Source organism: Miscanthus floridulus, chromosome 14, assembly GCF_019320115.1.
Source record: "Miscanthus floridulus cultivar M001 chromosome 14, ASM1932011v1, whole genome shotgun sequence".
Lineage (NCBI taxonomy): Eukaryota > Viridiplantae > Streptophyta > Magnoliopsida > Poales > Poaceae > Miscanthus > Miscanthus floridulus.
The window spans coordinates 79,667,225-79,679,237 of NC_089593.1; positions in this window are offsets into that span (position 1 = coordinate 79,667,225).

The following is a 12,013-nucleotide window of genomic DNA, read 5'->3' on the forward strand; positions in this document are numbered from 1 at the left end:
ACATGATTTAGTAGTTTGTTTTGGGCAGAACACCAAGGGTGTTACAGCTCTACCCTCCTTAAACAAAATCTTGTCCCGAGATTTCATGTGTGTGCCTAGTGTGGGAAAGAGATAAGAAATAAATTTCAATTTACATAATTACCTTGGTGAACTAGAAAGGAGATGGGGATAATGCTCCAGAATATAACTCTCCTGTTCCCAAGTTGCTTCGTCCTCCGAATGATTTTGCCTTGGACTTTATAGAATTTTAACACTTTGTTCCTAGTGACTCTCTCTTTTTCATCCAAGATTTTGATAGGGTGCTCAATATAAGAAAGATCAAGTTGGAGAGGGAGTCCTTCAATTTCCACCACTTCGTCGGGAACCCTCAGATACTTCTTTAACTGAGAAACATGGAATACATTATGGGCTGCTGACAAAATATCCGAGAGTTGGAGACGGTAAGCAACAAAACCACACCGCTCCAAAATTTTATAAGGTCCAACATAATGAGGAGCTAACTTCCCATGAGCTCCAAACCGATGCACACCTCTCATCGGGGATACCTTTAGGTGCACATGGTCACCAACTCCAAACTGCAAGGGCCTTCTCCTCTTGTTCGCATAAGCTTTCTACCGGTTCTAAGCCGCTTTCAAATGACTCTGAATAACACTGACCTACTCTCTTGCTTCCTTTATGAAATCAGGTCCAAAGTAACCATGGTCACGCACTTTAACTCAGTTAAGAGGTGTCCTACATTTCTTGCCATACAAAGCCTCGAAAGGTGCCATTTGAATGCTCTCTTGATAGCTATTGTTATAGGAAAACTCAGCTAAAGTTAAGCATTCATCCCATTTTTCTGGATAAAAAATGGCACAAGCTCTCAACATGTCTTCAAGTACTTGATTGACCCTTTCTGTCTGATCGTCAGTTTGTAGGTGATAAGCTAAACTTCTAAGGAGACGAGTACCAAGACATTTCTAGAGTTGCTCCCAGAAACAAGAGACAAAGACTGACCCTCTATCGGAAACAATGGTAAGAGGAACTCCATGTAGGGTCACAACCTGATCAAAATACAACTTGGCATACTTCTTGGCTGAATACCTTGTATCCACCAGGAGGAAATGAGCTGACTTGGTGAGGCGATCCACAATGACCCAAATAGAGTCATAGCCCTTTGACATGTGGGGCAAACCCACAACAAAGTCCATGAAAATATCCTCCCATTTCCAAACAGGGATAGGCAAGGGTTGTGAAAATCTAGGCGTACGCATATAGTCCGCCTTAACCCTTCCACAAATGTCACATTCTGAGATGTATTTGGTAATATCCGGTTTCATATTTGGCCACCAATACAAGTGACACAAATCATGATACATCTTGTTACTTCCTGGATGAATGGATAATTTGGAGTCGTGGGCTTCATCCAAATTTTTTCTCCTAAGCTCATCACTTGAGGGAACCACCAATCGGTTCTTAAACTTCACCACACCTTGATCATCAATACTAAAATAAGGACCACGCCCTTCGGTAATTAACTTCTTGATATGCGAAATTTTTGAAGCATCTTGCCTTTGCTCTATAATAATTTGCTCAAGTAAATCCAAGACTAGAGCAATATGGGCTAACACTTTAGAATGGGTGAGGGACAAAGATTCTTCATCAACTTGATGCGACTTCTGACGTAAGGCATCAGCTACCACATTAGCTTTTCCAGGGTGATAATGAACTTCTAAGTTATAATCTTTGATTAACTCAAGCCACCTCCATTGTCTCATGTTTAGCTCGAATTGAGTGAAATATATATTTGAGACTCTTGTGATCCGTGTAGATATGCACTTTATTTCACAACAAGTAATGTCTCCAAATTTTTAGAGCGTGCACAACTGCAGCTAGCTCTAAATCATGGGTGGGATAATTCAACTCATGCTTTTTCAGCTGACGTGAAGCATAAGCAATCACATGTCCGCCTTGCATAAGCACACATCCCAGTCTAGTCCTAGAGGCATCACAATACATATCAAACGGCCTATCAATATCTGGTTGGACAAGAATAGGAGTAGAGGTAAGAAACTTATTTAGGGCTTGGAAAGCTTCTTCACAAGCTAGACTCCACACAAACTTGACATCCTTCTAGAGCAACTTGGTCATTGGTTGAGCTATTTTGGAGAACTCGGGGATGAAGCGCCGATAATAACCAGCAAGACCAAGGAACTGATGAATCTGATGCACTGACTTTGGAGATTTCCAATTTAACACATCCTGTACCTTGCTAGGATCCATAGAGATGCCTTCAGGTGTCAGGACATGTCCCAAGAACTATACTTGATCCAACCAAAACTCACACTTGCTGAATTTGGCATACAGCTTGTGTTCCCGTAATCGAGTTAGGACTATGCGAAGATGTTGTTCATGCTCTTCATTGTTCTTAGAATATATCAATATGTCATCAATGAACACCACTACTGTCGGGGACCTAATACTAGGGTACCCAATGAGGTGGAACTAATAACCATCAAACGTTGATGCTCTCAAACAGGCAAGAACGCAGCTACACTTCTTGCCCAGAAGACTGAAGATTGGCTCCGCCTCGCCCGACGGCTGAGGGCAGGCTCCGCCTCGTCCGACGGCTGAGGGCAGGCCCCGCCTGGCTCGACGGCTGAGGGCTGGCTCCGCCTCGCCTGACGGCTGAGGGCTAGCTCCACCTTGCCCGATGTCTAAGGGAAGGCTCCGCCTCGCTCAACGACTGCACCCTGCTCCTTCAAAATGATGAGCACAGGGTACGACAGGACATTCGAGTCAACCACAGTACCGAGGACCATGCCCGGCACGCCTATAGGAAGGTACCGTCAGGATACGATGGGACGGGCGCTTTAAGCCCTTTCTGACCTAACAGAGCCCGAACAGTGTTGTAGGCGTCAACTTTTGTCCTACAGTGTTGTAGGCGCCGCCATCAGCCCTCGGGCGTGAATACTAACACAGGCATATGACAACCACTACAATCTAAGAGAGAACTCATGTCATCAATAGTAAATAGGTGAATAGTCTAAGAGAGTCGATGTTGGGTCTTGAGGAGCCATCCACTAGAGTGGTGGCTCACCCCACGTCGGCGAGCGGCTACCCCCCGACATTAGGGCAAAGGGCGACCCACCGCTGATCCTCTCCACCACCGCCATGATGCTCGGGGACCCTCCGGTCATATCCCCCTCCGTCTGGCCCACCTCGGGCACCGTCGCCTAGGCCGCCAGTGGCATGGATCATGCCGCTTCCTCGGTCACCACCATGGCTATGTCTGACTGCACCTGGCTTGTCACGCTCGCGGTCACCTACGCTTGCGATGCTAGGGCCTCAACCTACTGTGGCAGAACCTCCTAAGTTATAGGGCCCACATGCACCTGTCACTGTCCGATGACCTTTGACATTTATGCATACGTTTCCAATAACTTAAAAAGACTGTCGGGTGTCCTCGGGGAACCCCGAATCATCCACAATTTCCGAGCAGGATCACGTTACAGAGTCATTGTAGTATTACAACATTTATTCAAATATCAGCACCAGAGTAAAAACAGCGGAAGTCTTACAATAACATAATTTACAAAACAGTAGTTTCAAACCTCGCAACTAGGTTCGATGTTTATTACAAAATGAAATAGTGGAGTGGCATTATAATATAATACAAAACACACAAGGAGATTGCCCTACCCAAGGACCACACATTTACTTCACATCGTCATCACAAGGTACAACTGTCATGCAGCACGATCCAAAACAGATCTGCTCATGAGGCTCACCTGCAACAAGGGGTCAACGAACCCTGAGTACAAAAGTACTCAACAAGACTTAACCGAAATGAAAACTGATAAGACTCAGGAATGCAGGCTCAGGGATTCAAGGTATGTCTTTAGCAATAATCAAAGTTATTTTGCGTAAAAGCTCTTTAACAAAATTCTTTATTTCAACAATTTAAACTTCATAAAATCATATGCAAAGATGACATGATCCATAATGAGATCATGAAACTTCATATCCAACACCTTCACAAGCCTTATTTGAGTTCCAGTTATTAGTACTACGATGATGAACAGTGAGTTGAGTCTCCATAATCGAGGAGCAACGACGATTCGAACCGATTATAAACCCAGCTGGGACTTCCAGACCACACGACATATGCAGGTCCCTGACCTACATATACCAACCTACCCTCGGATCCTCTGAAACAAGAATGGGTCCGCGCCACCCGAGAATACAGTACTCCACCATTCCAGCCCATGGCCACGTGGGTACACGCTATTCCCGCCATCTCTCCACTCCCAGTGCGCGAGTAGCCATTCTCGTAATAGAATCGCCAAGTTCAGGCTTACCGGAGTATGTGGTTAGTACTACAAATTCTCACCTCATGCAATTCAACAACAGACGTGCCTTAATCGACACAGGCGGAAAGAACCCGCTCACAAGACCTCCATGTCTTGTGGCTCACACACACCGAGTCCGCCCGGTCTAGATTTATTACTCCACATTCCCATATCACATGCTAACATAATTAACCAATGTTCCATTTAAAACTTGCAGGTGACAGGTAATCGCCCGACTTTCATCGTTCTATGCATAGCTAAGCAAAACTAGGCATATACGAGTTTAAAGCTGGTAATATGGTAAATATGGAATAACAAGGGTGGTAATGCACCAATTTGTTTTTCACTTGACTCCTAATCACTTAATGCAGTAACAAGAAGCAAAAGCGAAATCAATTCATAAAATACAAGGTAGGGTTGTATGCATCCGGGGCTTGCCTTCGTTGACGGAAAAGTGCGGCTCCTGCGACGTTACACAAGTATTCGATCCGACCTCAATAGACGGATCAACCTCCCCGACAACTTGATTAACTACCACGTGTTCACCTTCGTTTACTACACGTAATAACAATGCCATGTTTAACATGATGCGGAATACGAAACATGATGCTCGATGATGGATGCAAAATTAATAATTTGAATACAACTTTCCTTCGCGGTACAGTTGCAAGTCAAACTAATCAAACCTTTTTCGCAACACCCAATCAATTGCCAAGAACCATTATCAACTAATGATCCAAGGTCATCACTCAATCCAAAACTTCAAACAAAACCTAAATCATTAAAGGTTACTATTTGCTTTTATGAATTAATTATTTAATTCAAAATTATGAAATAAATCAACTTATTCTAATTAAGCTAAAATTTTTTGTAAATGTTCATTACATGATAACTAAGTGGCAAAACAAATTTCATAATTTTTGGATAAATAAATAAGCCTAGAAAAATCATGGAAAGTCATTTATTAATTAATTGAGCAATTTTTATCACATCCCAAAATTACTAAAAATCAATATTTGGAGCTCTAAATAATTCTACACAAAAATAACAAATTACAGCACTATTCATTTAATTCTGAAAAATAGAAAAAATCCATTTGAACGTTGAGTCACTGACACCCGGGTCCCACATGTCATCTTCAACCTCCGACGTTGACTACGACGACGACGGCGCTGACCGGCGCAAACTCACCGACGGTGAGTCCAAAGGCGACGATCACGATACCAAAATGACCACATCATCACGGCGCATCGACTGAAGGCACTAACTAGACGAATTACTACGAGTTACGAGCTTGGCATCGGCCATGGCGGACGAGGTGGCTCGGCGACGTTACGCCGGTGACAGGAGTACGGTAGCAGTTAATCAAAGGGCACAGGAAGCATCAGGAGCTCACCACGAACCCTACGGAGCAGAAAGCAAGGCTGGAGAAGCAGCGTAGACGCGGGTCGACGTGAACAGCAACGGCGGCGGAGCAAGGAGCGTCGGTGACGGTGTGCCGGCGACTGCAGTGGACAAAACGGCCAAGCAACAATGAAATGAGCACTACGGCATCGAGACGAAGCCAAAGGTACACCAATCAAGGGCAACGGCTCACCGACGGGCTCTGGCCACGGAGATGCGCATGCGACGGTGAGGTTACCGGCCGCGAGGAAGAAGGCGATGAAACTCGAGTTCCCGGTGAAGACAAGCCAAATTGGTGGGTCAGATGGACGCGCAAGGTTTAGGTGGAGCTGGGACTAGCTTATCAGCGACGGTGGAGCATGACAACGACGGCACGGGCTCGCCGGAGTGGAGCAGCGACGATGGGAAAAACAGAGGGCGAAGAAAGAAGAACGGCGGCGGCTCCAGAGCCTTATAGGGCGGCCAAGGAAGTGCAAGGAAGCCACGATGAAGCCTTCAGCGCGCCAACGCGACGCCCAGACGGCCACGCGCGCGACTGGAAGCAAGCCGAAGCTCGCCGGCCATGTAGCTAGGGCGGTGAGTACTGTTCATCGGATTTACAGATTTGCCATTCGGTTTCAAATTCAAATTACTCCCAAATTTGTATAACAACTCAAAAATCTCCAAAAATAAAAGTTGTTCAAAATCAAAAGTTCTACAACTTTGCTTTTATAACCATCTCCTAATTCGGTCTAGATTTTGAAATGATCTTTTAAATTCAAATAGGGGATATTTAACGAATTACGCCTTTTTGAATTACTCCAAATTTTTCTAAACAACTTGAAAAACTCCAAAAATAAACTTTGTATAACTTGTTAAGCTCTACACTTTTGCTTTTGGGATCCACCCCAAATTATGCTTAGATTTTGAAATGGATTTTCAGGGTAGGATTTAAATGCTGAAAAGCGGGGTTTTCTCGAAAAATTCAAAAATCCAAACAAACTTTGAATTTAAGTCAAACAATACAATTCAACACATACCACATGAATATAAACTTGTTTTAGTGTATGCATCTCAAAGTTTTCACCAAATTCCAAATGCTTTGCAATGCATATGATGATATGATAGTTTTAGTATTTTAAACATCCGAGGTGTTACACCTACGGTGTCACGCCCACCACAGAGGGCGCCACAAGTGCGGGCGGCAGCTTCGTCCACTCCAACATAGGCGGTGGAGTCACTTCCGCCATCGTTTGCTCGGCGACCCCTGAGGGCACTCCGTCAGCCCCAGTGTCCGCCTGACCCACCAAGGGCATGGGCACCACCGCAGGCGGTGCCTGGCCGGCCAACGATGCCGCAACATCAGTTGTGCTCCTGCCCAAAATAGGAGCAACATCGGGTGATGGCGCCTGTCCCGCCTGAAGAGCAACGCTCTTCTTGGGCGCCAGCGCCAAAGAACGGCCCTGTCTCAAGACTCTGCAAGAGTTAAAAGGCATAGGTCTCGATGGTTGTCCCAATGAGGGATGGACCCACGAGTGGCCAGAACTCAGGCGCACAAGCCTCAAGGGAGCCTAGATCCGCAATCGAGTCCCAACCGGGCTAACCCTGGATGAATCCCCACGAACGGGATACCAGGGTTTCCTTTAAATTGTCCAGTTGACAAAAACCAAATCTCACAGCCATACCCGCGAAGGGTCCGAAATTACCCCCTGGGCGATTCTATTTGAGTCACCCGGGGGCTACAGCCAATGGGTGCACTCATGCGCACCCTCTAGTGAATCGAAATACCCCCCGAGCGATTCTGCCTGAATCACCTGGGGGCTCGGGGGCTACACCCATCGGGTGCGCTCACGCGCACCCTTTGGCAAGTCAAATCACCCCCCGAGCGATTCTATCTGAATCACCCGGGGGCTCGGGGGCTACTGTCGGGGACCTAATACTGGGGTACCCAATGAGGTGAAACTAATAACCATCAAATGTTGATACTCCCAAACACACAAGAACGCAGCTACACTTCTTGCCCAGAAGACTAAAGATTGGCTCCGCCAGGCTCTGCCTCGTCCGATGGCTGAGGGCTGGCTCTGCCTCACCCGACGTCTGAGGATAGGCTCCGCCTCGCTCGATGACTGAGGGCTAGCTCCGCCTCGCCCGACGTCTGAGGGCAGGCTCTGCCTCACCCGATGGCTAAAGGCTGGCTCCACCTCACCCGACGACTACACCCTGCTCCTTCATAATGACGAGCACAGGGTACGATAGGACATTCAAGACAATTGCAGTACCGAGGACCATGCCCTGCATGCCTGTAGGAAGGTACCATCATGATACGATAGGACGGGCGCTTTAAGCCCTTTCCGACCTAACAGGGCCCGAACAATGTTGTAGGCGCCGACTTTTGTCCTACAGTGTTGTAGGCACCGCCATCAGTCCTCGGGCGCGGATACTAACACAGGCATACGACAACCACTACAATCCAAGAGAGAACTCATGTCATCAACAGTAAATAGGCAAATAGTCACTTCCCCGTCTACTCCGCGCAGAGTCATGGCTCGGCACCCTGACACACCGCACCGTCCGTCGGGGGAGCATGGGACGTGACCACTCGCTGAAACGAAGCTAGAGCCCAGCCCTATCATGATCAGCGAAGCATGCTATCCCTGGTGTGGTCTGCCATGATAGCAGGGTAGGCTCAAGGGAAAAGGAAGACCCGACACCTTCAAAGGATCTTCTCTACCTTTGGTTTTTTCCTTTTTCTCCCATCTGTAACCCCTACTCCCCCCTTGGTCTATAAAAGGGAGGGCAGGGCACCCCACTAAGACGATGGATCGATTTCACACACAACACATAGCCAAGCAGCAACTGAGCTCTTGGCATCCTTTCGACCCTTCCATCAGAGACTTGGGACCTGTCCCTCTCTCGACCGTTTGTACCCCCTATTACAAACCTTTTCCAGTACTAATAACACAAGCAGCAGCAAACTGGACGTAGGGACATTCTACCCGAACCAGTATAAACCTTGTGTCCTTTAGTACACCATCTGAGCCTAACACGTGACAAATATAAATTTACTAGTTGGTGTTTGTTTGAAACACCGACAGTTGGTGCTCCAGGTAGGGGCCTTTGTGCATTCCAAATCAGGCCTCGAATGGCTAGCCATGCAATCAGCTGGGTCCCAGACGCACACATGTGTTTTGGTGACCTAGACTTCATCATCACGGTGGGAGGAGAGTTGGCATTGGCCCACACCACCATCCAATCTCTCCCCTCCTTCAGCTTCAACTATGGGAGGCTTGAGCGCCAGACCGGCGTCTCCCTTGGACCCTAGCCATCCAGGGAGGACCCACGCCACCTCACCCTCTCTCTGGAACACTCCGCACGAAGCACCCCGATGGCACTTCTGTTCGGTCTCCGCAACGCCGCGGCGACCGTTAGCCACCTTGTGGCACAGCACATGATCCCGTCCCCTGCAAACAACGAGTTCATGGGGATGATCGAAAGCGTCATGGAATCCCTCCACAGCCTCCTCGCGGAGGGGCTGGGGTTGGACTCTAGCTCTGACTCCAGCAGGGGGAGCCATCACCGCTCCCGAGAATGTTTCATGGCAGGTACCCTCGAGGGACACGTCGAAAGCATCTCCGTGGAGCAGGCTACCCCAGCAGGCAACCCCAATGGCGAAACCGAAGGGGAGACAGTGGCCCCACCTCACATAGGGCTGGAGCAGCTATGAGCCCGAAAGCAGGAGATCAATGAAGCCGAACAACAACTTGTGCAGGAATACGCGGAGGTCGATCAGGACGGAGGCACCACAAGCGACTCACCAAAGTACTGATGGACAGAGGCAGCAGCCTCAACATCATGTAAGCCAAGATGCTTGATGAGATGGGCGTCGACCGGACGTGCCTACACCCAACCCGAGCGCCTTTCCACGGCATTGTGCTCGGGAAGTAGGCCATGCCACTTGGGCAGACCGATCTGTCCATTACCTTCGGGGATTAGTTCAATTACAAGACTGAGACCCTCACCTTCGAGGTGGTTGGGTTCCCGGAACCTTCCATGCCATCCTAGGACATCCATGCTACACGAAGTTCATGGTTGTCCCCAACTATACATACCTCAAGCTGAAGATGTCGGGCCCCCACGGGGTCATCACCGTCGGCACCTCCTTCCTGCACGCCTACAAGTGCAAGGTCGAGTGCTGCGGCCACACCACAGCAATCATCGCCTCCGAGGAACTCACCGCCCTCAAGGAGGAGGTAACCGAAGAGGCGCCCGATGCCAAGAAATCAACCAGGTCGTTCGAGTTGGCTGAGGGCTCTAAAAAGGTCCTCGTGGATCCCAGCAGCTCCGAGGGCAAAATGGTACGCATTGGTACCACTCTTTCCTCTGAATAGGAAAGCACGCTCATCGACTTCCTCTGCAACAACAAAGACATCTTTGCATGGAAACCCTCGGATATGTCGGGCATTCCGAGGGAGGTCACTGAGCATACCTTGAAGATCCACCTAGGCTCCAGGCCGGTGAAACAATGCCTGTGTCGCTTCGATGAGGAGAAACGCAGGGCCATTAGTGAGGAGATAGCCAAACTTTTGGCAGCCAGATTCATCAAGGAAGTATACCACCCATAGTGGTTAGCTAATCCCGTTCTTGTACATAAGAAGAGTGGGAAATGGCGGATGTGTGTTGACTATACGAGTCTCAACAAGGCATGCCCAAAGGATCCGTTTCCTTTGCCGCGCATAGACCAAATAGTTGACTCTACCTTAGGGTGTGAAACCCTCTACTTCCTGGATGCGTACTCTGGCTACCATCAAATCGTGATGAAAGAGTCCGACCAGCTCGCGACATCTTTCATCACCCCCTTTGGATTGTTCTGCTACATCTCAATGACGTTCGGTCTAAAGAATGTTGGGGCTACGTACCAGCGTTGTATGCTTAAATGGTTTGGGGACCTCATCGGGCGGACCGTTGAGGCCTACGTTGATGACATCGTGGTTAAGTCCAAACGGGCCGACCACCTCGTTTCCGATCTTGAGCAAACCTTTGCAAAACTCTGAGCGAATGGCATCAAACTCAATCCCGAGAAATGTGTTTTCATGGTCTCGAGGGGCATGCTGCTCGGCTTCATCATCTCTGAGCATGGCATCGAAGCCAACCCGGAGAAAATTTCAGCCATCACAAGGATGGGCCCGATTTAGAACATAAAGGGGGTTCAGCAAATCACAGGGTGCCTCGCCGCACTTAGCCGATTCATCTCGTGCCTCGGCGAATGAGGCCTCCCCCTTTATCGACTCCTGAAGAAAGCCAACCGCTTCGAGTGGACATCCGCCCAAGAGGCACTTGACATGGTCAAACTGCTTCTGACAAGGCCCCGATCCTAGTTCAACCGACCGATGGAGAATCCCTTCTGCTATACATAGCGGCCACCACACAAGTGGTCAGCGCCACCCTGGTAGTAGAGCGGGAGGAAGAGGGGCACGCCCTCAAGGCGCAGCGCCCTATGTACTTCATCAGCAAGGTACTATCCAACTCTAAAACCCGCTACTCCCAAATCCAGAAGCTCCTATACGCCGTCCTCATCACCAAGAGGAAGCTATGCCACTACTTCGAATCACACGCCATGATGGTTGTGACATCATTCCCCCTCAGTGAGGTCGTCCAGATCCAGGACGCCATGGGAAGAGCCGCAAAGTGGGCACTCGAGTTGATGGATTAGGGCATCACATATGCCTCCCGAATGGCGATCAAGTCCCAGGTGTTGGCTGACTTCATCACGGAATGGACCAAGGTCCAAACACCACCGGCAGTGGTCGACCAAGAGTACTGGACGATGTACTTTGATGGATCGCTGATAAAGAAGGGCGCCGACACAGGGCTGGTCTTCGTATCACCCCTCGGGGTCCGCATGAGGTACATGGTTCATCTCTATTTCCCCTCATCAAATAATGTGGCCGAGTATGAAGCACTCATCAATGGCCTATGCATCGCCATCGAGTTGGGCATCCGACGCCTCGACATGCGGGGTGACTCCCAGCTGGTCGTCAACCAAGTCATGAAGGAATTGAGCTGCCACGACGCCAAGATGGCTGCGTACTGCCAAGAAGTCCGATGGCTGGAGGACAAGTTCGACGGCCTCGAACTCAATCACATCCCAAGGCACCTCAATGAGGCGGCCGACGCACTTGCAAAAGCAGCATCCGGTCAAGAGCCGATGCCAATGGGTGTCTTCGCCAGTGACTAACACAAACCCTCGGTATGCTATGAAGGATTGGGATGGGCCGACGATGGCCCGTCTGATCTAGCCT